Source organism: Bolinopsis microptera, chromosome 10 (genome assembly GCF_026151205.1).
Source record: "Bolinopsis microptera isolate Bmic1 chromosome 10, MBARI_Bmic_1.0, whole genome shotgun sequence".
In the NCBI taxonomy this organism is placed as follows: domain Eukaryota; kingdom Metazoa; phylum Ctenophora; class Tentaculata; order Lobata; family Bolinopsidae; genus Bolinopsis; species Bolinopsis microptera.
Window position 1 is genome coordinate 432,255 of NC_087081.1, and position 14,791 is coordinate 447,045.

The window sequence follows — 14,791 nt, forward strand, 5'->3', positions numbered from 1 at the left end:
TACCATTATCGTTAACTTAAGTTAGATTAATTTATTCCGCTTAGATTTTCCCCACTCTCCATGCTAGATTCCCGTTCATTTTTGGAGCCTTCATTTAAGCATCGGCCCTTACTAAAGAAACCTCTCACCCTCGTAAGAACACGTAACTTTTAATTCTGATCAACTACATAGCCTTCGCTACAGCACAACCCGTGCATTACAGAGAGCACAGTTTGCGGAGGCATCCGAGAACGTACATATTAATATATCATGCACGGGTCCATTCTGTTGTTAGGTTTCACATCTATTTCCACTCCTATAACTCCGCGTTTCGGATTTTGATTTCTGTACCAGTTTATCATTAACTTAGAGTTTAAGTATTTATCCGCTTTTTGATTTCCCCATCGCTCCATCTATTATTGCTAGATTCCCGTTCAATTTTAGGAGCCTCATTTAATCAGTCGGCCCTTAAGAAAGAACCCTCACTCTAATAAAACACGTAACTTGAAGCTGATCGACTACATAGCTTTCGCTACAGCACTAACACGTGCATAACAGAGGAGCAAAAGTTGCCGGAGCATCCTAGACGGTACATATTTAACATATCATGCACGGGTGGCCATTCTGTTTGTTTTGGTTCACAGCTATTTCCTACTCCTAGACTCCGTGTTCGAAGTTTGATTTCTGACCGTTTTCGTTAACTAGAGTTAATATTTTATTCGCATTTTGGATTTTTCCCCCACTCTCATGCTATTATTGCAATTCCTGTTCAATTTTTCAGACCTCATGTAATCGAGTCGCCTTACAAAGAACCTCTCCCCTAATAAAACACTTAACTTGAAGTCCCTGATCGACTACAATAGCTTTCGCTACAGCACTAACACTGCATTTACAGAGGAGCAAAAGTTTGCGGAGCCATCCGAAACGGTTACATATTTTAACAGATCATCACGGGGTGCCCTCCTGTTTGTTTGGTTCACTGCTATTATCTACTCCTAGACTTTTTGATTTCTTACCAGTTTATCGTTTAACTTAGAGTTAGTTTATTATTTCCGCGGTTTTGATTTTCCCCCACTCCTCCATGCTATTATTGCTAGATTCCTGGTCATTTCAGAGCCTCAATTTATTAAAAAAAAAAATCCTCCAGTCGGCCTTACAAAAGAAACCTCTCACCCTAATCAGAACAACTTAACATTAAAGTCCTGATCGACTACAAGCTTTCGCTACAGCACCTAAAACGTGCAATTACAGAGGAGCAAAATTTGTGAGGCACCTAGAAGAACGGTACAATATTTTAATATAACCCATGCACGGGTGCCGATCTGTTTGTTTGGTTTTCCACGAGCTAATTCCTACTCATAGACTCCGAGTACGGACTTTTGATCTTCCTGTACAGTTTAATCGTTAACTTAGAGTTAAGATTATTATTCCGCGTTTGATTTTCCCCACACTCCATTCTATTATTGCTAGATTCCTGTTCATTTCAGGCCTCATTTAATCATCCGCCTTACTTAAAGAACCTCTCACCCACTTAAGAACACGTTAACTTTAAGTCTGATCACTACATAGCTTTGGCATACCGTATCGTATCAACGTATTTATCATCTCTCCTTCTTCCAGAGACTGGCTTTTATTTTCAACATATTACCGATCGTATCACGTTTTTTTATGTCTCTCCTTCTCAGAGACAGGCTATTCTTTCAGCATGGATACCCAGAACTTGATGGTATCAGGGTTCTTGAAGTTCTGAGTAATGAAATTTAGTTTTTCCCCCTTCATATTCATTCTAAGTCCCTCTGTGGCAACAACCCTTTCTATCTCTTGCACAGCGTCTCTGTCTCCTTTTCAGTAATATGCTATCAGAGCAATAGTCATCCACAAACCATGACCGAGATTACTGCCCACGTGACTCTCTACTCCTATAAGGCTTTTAATGGTAACACCTGATTTCAGGGTGCTTGCTTAAGGCTGTTCTCATACAAGATCTAGGGCTATTATAAGAACATGTAACGGTATGGTGCTACCACTGCAAGATCTTAAGGAGAGAGTGGCGTGACCACACCCTCTGTAATCAATAAAATTTTCGAACCTTTCAGAAATACTAAGTTTACTCAGATTTAAAGGTCGCTAGACTGATGGCAATATTCAGTTAACAACTCGACCTCGATTCGATGCAGTGCACTGTGGGAAAGGTTTGAAGTTGACTTCAAGCATTCCACCCTGCCGAACAAAGAAATCTTTCAGGCCAAGAGGCTAGAGGTGACTTGAAACTCAATCACTATATCCCCGTGAAACTTGTTTTGTCGGAGCACTGTTAAGTGAGTTATTTTATACCTTCTAAATTTCCCAATGAAGCACGAAAATTAACCCAGGTTCATGGAATGGCACGAAAATGAACAAAAATTAATAAATGTGCTCAGAACGGTTTAAAACTGGCCGGAAAGCGTTAGATGGGCCCTAGGACCACTCAAACCAAGTTTGGAATCACTGCATGTCCTACAACCGATGTAACCAAGGTTCCAAAATGTTTCCAATTTTTGTCCAATTAACTCGTTCACCAGCCTACCTCCGTTCACCAGCCCCCCCCCATGCGCTGTGACCGTCATGGTCACGGCGCAGATGCGCGCATTTTAAACGCGGGAACACAAATTTTTAATTGCCATTGTACATTAAGTACATAGTGGACAGTGGAGTGTGTGGTTGATAACTTGATAGTGGACTGAGGTTTAGTTGAAACATTCCCGTGCCTTCAACTGTTCTTTACTGTGCAGGCACTGACTATTTGATTGCTTAAACGAATAGGCGAGCCTTTCAAAAACATTAGTTTTTCAATGTTTTCATAGTTTATGATGCAAATATTAATTTTTCCATTTTACATAACTGATAAGACCCCCATATATCTTTTCAGTTGTGGAGGTCGACCGAAACTGTAATCCAGACACTTAAACAATGACGGGACCAATTACTCTACTCCCTTCAATATTTAATAAAGATCGCTGATTGCTTTACTAATGTATACATTAACATAATGTTAAAATGAAAGAGAAACTATCGAGACGAAAAGAGAAAAAGAGCACTCTTTATTTATATTTTTATGTCTTATCAATGATATTCGAAAGCCCTAATTAAAAAAACGGGCTCTGAATCCTTTGCGAAGTGAGTTAGGGAAGTTGTAAGGGCTTAATATGCCTGTAGACATCATTTTCAGAGGTTTTTATGAAGTTTATGATTAGAGTATATTTTGGACTGAAGATAAGCGCAAGACTTCGAAGTGTCTATTCCTACTGTTTTTTTTTAATTTAGCAAATTACAAACAAATTTTAAACGTCGTAAAGATAAAATTTTTAGTAATCGGATAGAGACTTGAAAAATAAGTATTACAATACCCAAGCTAAAATATTCAATGTTAAACTCACAGATTGTTGCGGCCCGGTGGTTCGGCTGTCGGCGGACGCTAGAATTCCATCCACTTGCACCAACCTCTTCAAATTTCAGTATAAATACATTGGCCTCAATTAATTTTTCCTTTCTGTGGCACGAGGATAGATAAATGTTGTTCAGACACGGTTGCGCGCGTTTTGAGGTAATTTAATTAATTTTACTGATATGCCCGCGACTGTACTCTGAAATTCGCGGAGAGTTAATTGAATGTTCCTCCGCAAACGTTAAAGATTTGAAGTTTGCCCATAACAACGCGCAACTCTGTGGCGAGAGAAAAATGATACACGTTATAATGTAGGTCCGGTGATATGGAAATGGATAGTAAGGAAGAGAACATATTATTATCATGTGTGCATAAAACTGGTCCCCTCTTTCCACTTCTAATTAGTGGTTATACAAATAAAATGATTTGTTTTCAGTCAGACTTCAATGAAACCAAATATAGGGAATTCAAGTCTCAATGTCCAGTATTTTAAGTAGTTCAGTAAGATGAAGGGTGTTGCATGGTGCCCATTGTCTTGCTAGTTAGTGTAAAGTATAGATTTGGAGATCTGTGAATTAGGAAGTAATATCACTCAACAGCTGCCGAATGGTGTGCGTATGTTTTGACAAATTTGTGTTCACAGCTGCTCTGAATCAGTTAATTAATTTCAAAGTAGTTTCCATGCGTTTGAATGATTATTCCTATAGGATTGAAATAAGTATATTATATTACTTCGGAATCATAGGGTGACATAGAAAAATGGAGAAGCTTCCAATAAATGGAACACTAATAGATCGATAATTTTAATTACGAACCATTCAGGGATTGAATATAAGAGCAACTGTCAAGGAGGGCTGATACGGAGACGGCATTTTTTTCCTATAAGCGACCTATGGCATGCAAGGAACAGTTGAACATTGTGAAAACCGAATGTAAAGACTGGAAAACAGCAAGCAACTGATCTGAAAGGAAATAGTTTGTGATAGTCCCCGTGCGTAATATTACATCTACATTATATGAACATAAATCAAAAGTGGTGAAGCAATCTTGGAATGTAGCGTGGAGAAAACTGAATGGCATAATAATTGTTATTAGTATATTAAAAAAGTATTGAAACACCTTCCTTTTTTGTAGAAATTGGTGGAGAATGAGGTGAGGTAATTAGCCTGAGAACAGTTGATGATGAGGTCAATAAACCACACCAGTTAACCACTCTTCGTCATTTCGTTAGCACGGGACCATCCCACGGGTAAAAATGCTCGGAACGAAACCTCTTTGCTAACATATGAGAATGCACCAATCTTATCTGATAACTGAGGGTATTACAGGGGTTTAAAGATATTTATGGGAGATAAATAACATGAACATGTTTATGACAATATTGAAAATTATAAGGTAACAAAAGTATCTCGATAAATCGCTGCAGTAAAACAAATGTAAAGTTTAGAATGCAAGTTAAATGGAAAATGTAGTATGTGCATGTCATTTATTGCTAAAATGAAAATAGAAATTGGTTAATTATGGAGCGCAAAATTTACCCGTAGATATAATTATATAAGATAATGTTGATTAAATGAGAAGTAGTAGTGATAAGTAATGTTATATTGTTGTTATAGCTTGTGTCTTAAACTTCATGTTGTTGTACGTCTAACTCCGAAAAAACGAATAATGTTAGGAGGAACTATGTTAAAAGAAACATTAAATTTACTAATTTATTGGCATTTTAAAACCGTAACGGTTGAATAAGTAATTGAAACTAATTTGTATTATCAATGTAAGCATTATATAGGCACAAAAATCTTATTGCTTTAAAAAAAACGCGACTGTAATTACCTGTGTAATCAGAACCTCGAGTGTATGAATGAAGGCTGACTACACTGTTCACACCGCCAGAAGTCACGTTAACAACAAGCACTAGGTAAGGGTGTTGTGAAAGTTTTCACGGATAGGTATGGGTGAGTGGTGTTCCGTGATTGGTTAGAAATTATTGGATAGTAAATGAGAGCTAGAGTGTTAAGATTACTTATAAATTGCAAGGGCCTAACATTCACATGCCGAGGTGGAAATTACAAATTCATGAGATGGGGAGTGCGCAGAGCCAATTTCTAAATAACAGTATACCAATGAACGCCATGACATCTCTGATAATCCAGACGATGGTCCCATGGCGTTCATTGTATACTTTATTTTAGAAATTGGCTCTGCGCACTCCCCATCTCATGAATTGTAATTTCACCCTCGGCTATTTGTGAATGTTTAGCCCTTGCAACTTATAAGTAATCTTACACTCTAGCTCTCATTTACTATCACCAATAATTTTCTAACAAACACGAACACCACTCACCCATACCTATCCTAGAACTTTCACCAACTCCAACCAAAGTGCTGTTGTAAAGTGACTTCTTGCGGTTTGAACTGGTAGTCCGCCTTACATCTTACACTCGAGGTTCTGATTACACAAGGTAATACAGTCGCGTTTTTTTAAAGCGATAATATTTTTTAGTCGCTATAATAATGTCTTTACATGATTATACAAAGTAGTTTCAATTACTTATCACCGTTACGGTTTAAATGCCAATAAATTTAGTTAATATTAATGTTTCTTTTAACATAGTTCCTCCTAACAATAATTCGTTTTTTCAGGAAGTTAGACTACAACAGGACACTGACGTTTATGACACAAGCTATATCAACAATAATACGTACATATATCTACTACTCACAATAATCAACATTAGCTTATATAATTAATAACTACTTTATTTTATGCCTCTCCATAATTAAACCATTTCTATATCATATTAGCAATAAAATGAATGCACATACTACTATTTTCCATTTAACTTGCATTCTAACTTTACATTTGTTTTACTGCAGCTATTTAATCGATATACTTTTGGTTACCTTATAATTTATCAATATGTCATAAAGTACATGTTATTATCTCATAATAAATCTTTAAACCCTGTAATACCTCAGTTATCAGAATAAGATTGGATGCATTATCTTATGTTAGCAAAGAGTTCGTCCGAGCTATTTACCTGATTGTCACGTGCTAACGAAACTGAGAAAGTGTTTAACTGCGTGTGGTTATTGTACCTCAATCATCACTGTTCTCAGGCTAATACCACACCTCATCTCCACATCTACATAAAGGAAGGTGATTCTTATACCTTTTTTTAAATATAATAATGACAATTAGTATGCACATTCAGTATTTCTCACGCTTTCATTCAGATTGCTTCACCAATTTTGAATTTAATGTTCCATAGAATGTAGATGTAATATTACGCACGGGACAATCACAACTTTATTTCCTTTCCAGATCAGTTGCTGCTGTTTTCCAGTCCCTTTACATTCGGTTTCACAACTGTCCACAGTTCCTTGCATGCCAAAGGCTCGCTTATAGAAAAAACTGCCGTCTCCGTATCAGCCCATTGACAGTTACTCTAATCATATCACAATCCATGAAATGGTTCGTAAATTAAACATTACGATCTATTAGTGTTTCATCTTTATTGGAAAGATTCTCCATTTTTCTCTGTCACCCTATGATACCGAAAGTAATATAATTTACCTTTAATTTTCAACCTATAGTGATAAATCATTCAAAACGCTGGAAAACTAATGAATAATTAACTGATTGCAGCGCAGCTGTGAACACAATTTTGTCAAAACATAACGCACACCACGCCCTGCAGATTGAGTGATATTACTTCCTAATTCACAGATCTCCAAATCTACTACTTTACACTAACCTAGCAAACAATGGAATGAACACGTCATCTTACTGACTATAAACATACTGGACATTGAGACTTTGAAATCCAATAATTGGGTATCATTTGAAGTATGAACTGAAACACATCATTTAATTTTTGTATAACCACTAATTTTGAAAGTGGAACAGAGGGAACCAGTTTTAATGCACAACATATAATAATAAGTTCCTTCCTTAACTATCCATTTCCATTTCACGCGGAACCTACATTATAGCCGTGTACAGTTGGTTTTCTCTGCCGACAGGGGCGGTTGCGCGTTTGCAACACTCCTCACGAGAGTCAATCTTAACGTATGGCGGAGAACATTCAAATTAAATCGGAGAGCCGCCTTTTCAAGTACAGGGACAGGCGCACACATCTGGCGTCAGTAAAATTAAAATTAATTACCTCAACGCGCGCAACCGTGGCCTGAACACATTTTTTATCTTTCCTCGTGCCACAAGAAGGAAAAATTAATTTGAAGGCCAATGTTTATAATATTAAATTTGAAAGAGTTGGTGCAAGTGGATGGAAATCTAGCGTCCGCCGACACCGAACAAACGGGCGCAATTCCTTGTTTGAGTTTAACATTGAATAATTTAAAGCTTGGTTATTGTAAAATACTTTAATTTTCAAGTCTCTATCCGATAACGAAATATTTTATTCCTTTACGACAGTATAAAATTTTGTTTTTGTATATTGCATAAATTAAAATATAAACAGTAGGAATAGAAACGTCGAAGGTCTTGCGCTTATTTCAGGCCCAAATATACTCTAATTCATAAATCTTCATGAAACCCCACTGAAAATGATGTCCTACAGGCATATTAAGCCTACACCTTCCCAAATCATTTAGCAAGGATTTCAGAGCCCAGTTTTTAAAATTAGCTTTTCGAATATCATTGTTAAGACATAAAACTAGAAATAAATGAGTGCCTTTTTTCTCTTTCGTCTCTGATAGTTTCTCTTTTCATTTTACATTATGTATAAAGTATACATTAGTAAAAGCAACAGCGATCTTTATTAATCATTGAAGGAGTAAGTAATTGTCCTCGCAATGTTTTTAGTGTCTGAATTACAGTTTTTCCGTCAGCGACCTCCACAACTGAAAAGATAAGGGGGGTATTATCAGTTATGTAAATGGAAAAATTATATTTGCATCATAAAACTATGAAACATTGAAACTATTTTTTGAAGGCTCGCCTATTCGTTTTAAGCAAATCAAATAGTCAGTGCATGCACAGTATAGACCAGTGAAGGCCCCGGGAATGTGTCAAAATATAACCTCAGTCCACTATCAGTATCCAAACCACACACTCCACAGTCCACTATGTTCTATAATGTACAATGTCAAATTAAAATGTGTCGCGGCATTTTAAAATGCGCGCATCTTGCGCCGTGACCATGACGGTCACAGCGCATGCTGGTGAACGAGGTAGGCTGGTGAACGAGTTATTGGGACAAAATGTGGAAACATTTGGAACATTGGTTTACAGCGGTTGAGACATGCAGTGATTCCCTAACTAGGTTTGAGTGGTCCTAGGACCAATCTAAACGCTTTCCGGCCAGGTTTATACCCGTTCGGAGCACTTTTATTATTTTGTTCATTTCGTGCATTCCTTGAACCTGGGTAATTTTCATGCTCCATTGGAATATAGAAGTAAAAATAACTCACAAAACCCAGTGCCCCCGACTAGTTTTCACTGATATAGTGATTGATGTTCTAGTCACCTAGCCTCTTGGCCTGAAAGAATTTCTTGTTCGGCAGGTGACTGCTTGACCGTCAACTTCAACCTTTCCCACTGTGCACTGCATCGAATCGAGGTAAGTTGATGTAACTGTGAATATGGTACTTGTCATCTACGGCGTCGCCTTTAGAATCTGAGTCAAACTGAGTAATTCTGAAAGTTTCGCAAAATTTTATTGGATTACAGATGTCAGTGTCACGCACGCTCTCCTTAAGATCTGCAGATGTTACAAACCATACGTTACCTGTTCATATAATAGCCCTAGACTATTGTATGAGACAAGCCTTAAGCAGCACCCTGATATAGGATTAGACCATTAAAAGCCTTATAGGAGTAAGAGTCAAGGTGGAGAAGATAACGGTCACTGGTTTTGTTGGATGAACATTGCTCGATTAGCAATACTGAAAAGGAGACAGAGACGCTGATGCAAGAGATAAAAGGGGTTGCTGCACAGTGGGACGTAGAATGAAATGAAGGGAAAAACTAAATTCATTACTCAGACAACAAGAACCCTGATACCATCAAGTCTCTGGTAACCATGCCGGGAAAGAAGCTGTCTCTGAAGAAGGAAGACGATAAAAAATCGTGATACGATACGGATGTGATATAAAGCCAGCTCCTGAAGAAGGAGAGATGATCAATACGTGAACGAAACGGTATGCGAAAGCGATGTAGTTTGATCAGACTTATCATTTACGTGTTTCTTAAGAGGGTGAGAGGTTCTTTAGTAAGGCTGACTGATTAAATGAGGCTCTGAAAGTGAACAGGAATCTAGCAATAATTAGCATGAGAGTGGAAAATCAAAAGCGGAATAATAATCTAACTCCTACGTTAACGATAAACTGGTACAGAAATCAAAAGTCCGAACACGGAGTCTAGATTAGGAAATAGCTGTGAACCACACAAACAGAATGGCACCCGCCATGATTATATTAAATATGTCCGTTCTAGGATGCCTCCACAAACTTTTTGCTCCCTGTAATGCACGTTTTAGTGCTGTAGCGAAAGCTATGTAGTCGATCAGTCTTTTAAGTTTACGTGTTCTTATTAGTGAGAGGTTTATTTAGTAAGGCCGACGGATTAAATTGAGGCTCTGAAATGAACAGGAATCTAGCAATAATAGCATGGAGAGTGGGAATACAAAACCGAATAATAATCTAACTCTAATTACGAATAAACGGTACAAACAATCAAAGGGGTGGGTGGGTGGGGAGGAGTCTAGAGTAGATAAAAAAAAAAATAGCTGTGAACCAAACAAACAGAATGGCACCCGTGCATGATATGTGAAAATAGTACCGTTCTGGATGCCTCCGCAAACTTTTGCTCCCTCTGTAAATGCACGTGTTAGTGCGTACGAAAGCTATGTAGTCGATCAGACTTCAGTTACGTGTTCTTATTAGGGTGAGAGGTACTTTAGTAGGCCGACTGATTAAATGAGGCTCTGAAATGAAACAGGATCTAGCAATATAAGCATGGAGAGGGGGAAAAATCAAAAGCGGAATAAATAATCAACTCTAAGGTAACGATAAACTGGTACAGAAATCAAAAGTCCGAACACGGAGTCTAGAGTAGGAAATAGCTGTGAACCATACAACATAATGCACCCGTGCATGATATTTTTAAAATGTACCGTTTTTAGGATGCCTCCGCAAACTTTTTGCTCCTCTGTAAATCACGTGTTAGTGCTGTAAGCGAAAGCTATGTAGTCGATCAGACATTCAAGTACGTGTTTTTCTTAATAGAGTGAGAGGTTCTTTATAAGGCCGACTGATTAAATGAGGCTCTAAAATGAACGGGAATCTAGCAATAATAGCATGGAGAGTGGGAAAAATCAAAATGCGGAATAATAATCTTACTCTAAGTTAATGATAAACTGGTCAGAAAATCAAAAGTCCGAACGCGGAGTCTGATAGGACATCGCTGTGAACCTAACAACAGAATGCACCCCGTGCAGATATATTTAAAATATGTACCGTCTAGATCCTCCGCAAACTTTTTGCTCCTCTGTAAATGCACGTTAGTGCTGAAGCGAAAGCGTATGTATTGATCAGACTTAAAGTGTACGTGTCTTAAGAGTGAAGGTCTTTAGTAAGGCCGACTGATTAAATGAGGCTCCAAAATGAACGGAATCTAGCATTGAAGGGTGAAAAATCCTAAACGCGGAATAAATAATCTTAACTCTAATTAACGATAAACTGGTACAGAAATCAAAAGTCCGAACACGGAGTCCTAGGAGTAGGAATAGCTTGTGAAACCCAACAAACAGAATGGCACCTTTGCATGATATATTTTAATATGTACCGTTCTAGAATGCCTCCCAAACTTTGCTCCTCTGTAAATGCACGTGTTAGTGCTGTAGCGAAAGTATGTAGTCGATCAGACTTCAAGTTACGTGTTCTATTAAGGGTAGAGGTTCTTTAGTAAGGGCCGACTGATTAAATGAGGCTTCTAAAATGAACGGGAAAATCTAGCATGAGACTGGGAAGTCAAAAACGGAATAAATAATCTAACTCCTAAGTTCTCCACTACCTGAATATTGATCGGGAACAGTTAGCCGCGTAATGTGGAAAGAGTGAGTTTTAGATTATAGGTAACAACGGGTAGTCTCAAGCTACCCTCCTTTGCACAGTAACTTAGCCTTCCTGATCTAGAAGAGGAAGGGAGGTTTATCATAACACATACTGTATTGGAAAGTTAATCGTGTCCTAGCTACAGATCATACCTATTAAGAAGTTTATCGTAATCCTGAAAAAAATACCTTATTAGGAAGTTTATCGTGTCCTAGAAACTCCCATATAACAAAATATCCTTTCTCCTCCTCCAATCCACAGTATCCGGAGTTTCCTGCAACGTCACTAAAACTGCAAAACATTGTAAGTTTCATATGTAGCTTCTAAAAAGTTTGAATTAAAGCAGAGAGGTTAATAAGCACTTATCATTTTAGATTAATGTTATAGGTTCATCAGTTTTTTTTTTGAGACCTCCAGAATACCACCACTGGGCGAACTGCCCAGTAGTAAGAGCTGCCCAGTAACACAGTACATGTATGTCCGCATTGGACTCAATTTAAGAAGAAGCAAAATCGAGAGATTTTTTAATTGTATCAAGACCAACTTTTATTATCAAAGCTAAACCGTGACTTATAGTCCGTAGGACAGCATAATTGCACACTAAGTGCAATGTAAAATAATAATTATTAATGGGATAAATCTATAGTTATTTTTAATTAGAAAAAAAAATTCAAACAGAATAAGTCAAATCTTATTTTTTCCCTGATAAATGTCACGGGTCAAACTTAGATTTCTTGAAAGTTTCGTCAAATTTAATTATTAACAGTGGGTGTGACACAGCACTTCATCTTTTTCGCTATTCTACCATAAAGTGAGAACGCTTTCGGCTAGGAACTTCAAAGTTTCTAGTAAACACATTTATTTGGCTTCATAATTGAAATAAGCTTCAAAATATTATCAGACTATACATGCAGCATACTATTGGAGTAAATTGTTCGACTTTATACTTGAGTACAAGTCAATTTGACTTTTGGGACATATAATCTTACAAAGGATCACGTTTAGGTTCTAAATTATTTTAGGATTGTTGACATTTGTAAGATTGACATGTTTATAATAATAATGCAGCATGAGTAACTGGTGGATAAGCCTTCGGTAAAAACGGATCCGGAAAAGTCAATGCGGCACTCGTGTTCTTGGTATTGTCGTCGGTATATTGTCCATTATCTACGTTATGCTTTCATAGTTTAAACAATAATGAGTTCTAAATATACAGCTTTAAACCGATTAAGTATGAATGAATGAAATACCTGACAATCCGCACTCCTATAATTCAAAAGCATGAGTAACTCGTAGTGATGTATGATTTCTAGAAACTTTAAATCAAATTTGGCGCTCACAGGTCCTCGTGATCATGTGATCGCAGCATGAGGTTCTGTAAATGCGCAGGGCACCTTCGAGCTTAAGGTCAAGTTCGGAGACAACCTGTACATTTTTTACTTTTTTAGAAGTGTGTGGTGGAGCCAGCTCAACACACACTGAAACTCCCTGATTATATGGCTGACAAGACATTTTTCAGGACTTTCTCTGAGTAAAAAAATAAAATTAAAAGGTTGAACGGTTGAGCAGATACAGGTGGTATTAAACAAACCCTTAAAAGGTGGAGATTTAAGGTGGAGACTGGCTCTGGTTGAAGAAACTTTTGATTAAGGTGGAAAAGGTTATTGGTAACACAAACTACATCAAATTTGCAATCTGATGGTGTTATCAATATTTTATTCAAGTGCTCAACCGAGGTGGAGAAATTAAATGCACTTTTCAAAACTGCTCAACCGGGGGTGGAGAAAGGTTTAGAGAGTTCTAGGTTAGCTAGAAAGTTGCGTCTCGGCCTTTTCTACTTCCCGTTAAATTTTGTTTTTTCCATTGACGCTCAACAGGGTGGAGATCTTTCATTAAGAAACAGTAAAAAGCCTGTCAAACATGCCTAAATTCATTGGTTTTATCACTAATTCTAATCTGCTCTGTTAACTGCTACTGTAGGGGATCATAAAACTGTTACCCCTTCTGTCTTAAAGCAAAGTGTTCTAGCAAATGAAAAAACTATCAAAGTTGTGAAAAGGTGCTCAACAAGGTGGAGAAATTGTTGATTAAACAGTAAAACATTAAAAAATGCATTAAAACTGGCCCCACCGGGTTGAGTTGAGCTTTGGCAGTTGATTTCTGGAAGAAATGACATTGGGTGACCCTTAAGCATGTATACAACTCATCAAACTAGCCATCAACCACTCAACCGCGGTGGAGAACCTTGACTTCTGAGGTCAAATTTACGCCCAAATTTGCCAAATTTGAGTCTCCACCTATGTTGAGTGTACTTTTCAGCAAGGATGCCGTGTAATATGAGTTGGTAGATGATTTAGAATCATTGGTATTGCAAATGGACTGCCACAGTCACTCTACAGCTCCTAAACTACAGAATAACAGATTTTGAACTGCATGTTATGCTGTCTCCACCTCGGTTGAGCCGATTCTGAGGATCCTATTCTATGAAATATGTTTGGTATAACCCATAATATTAAATATTAGGACTTTGGAGCAATTAAAAAGCATAAGAGGGTTAGTTCTAGGGTTATATTAGCTCATGTAGTCAGTGAGCTGCTCCACCTGTGTTGAGCAGACAAACCTGCTCAACCGGCACTTTTTGAGTACCCACCTGTCTTACGTAACTTTAAATTGTGAAATTTGGAGTAAATATTTTTTCATAAGTGATTTACAGCTCCTTTATTTTTGTAATTTTCAGGTGGCCACTGTCTCCACCAAGGTTGAGTTATTTAAATTTTGAACCCAGATATCATTATAGAAAGGTTAGGAGTATAATATCTGAAGAGCCTGTACCCCTTGGACTGTCAGAGGAATTATAATTAATTTTACCGTTTATGGCAGTGAAATGAGTGTAATTAGTGACTGATTTTATGTACAGGTTGTCTCCGAACTTGACCTTAAATTATTCACCTTACTGAGGCAGTCAACCAACGCGCGGCTTTATTTTTATGATATAATATGTTTTGATTGTTATTAATAAATACCAAAATTTAAATTTGTTTTCCTAAAATTTGTTTTCCTAAGTGCTTTCCCAAGATTTCAAGTTGGTTGTTCACAATTTAACCGAGTTATGACCCTTTTAAAATGTTGTAAATGCGTGATCCAGCACTTAATCAGTGATATATTCACTCCATCAATACCCTGATTGGTTGGAAACTCAGTTAAACAAAAATTTCAGTTAAACAAAAATTTCAATTTTATGCCATTTATTACAGAATAAACAATTTTACAATAAATCATTTGATATTTAAAGGAATCCTAATTCAAATA

The 14,791-nt window shown here is 37.2% G+C and overlaps 2 protein-coding genes across 2 annotated transcripts in view; both read left to right on the plus strand.

Annotated features, from left to right (window-relative positions):
- The window catches only part of LOC134821782 (ovochymase-2-like), a 141,883-nt gene that overhangs the window by 59,474 nt on the left and 67,618 nt on the right, over positions 1 to 14,791 (plus strand). The gene's annotated exons all lie outside the window — the stretch shown is intronic.
- Positions 1 to 14,791, plus strand: part of LOC134821779 (uncharacterized) — a 474,787-nt gene that overhangs the window by 48,839 nt on the left and 411,157 nt on the right. The gene's annotated exons all lie outside the window — the stretch shown is intronic.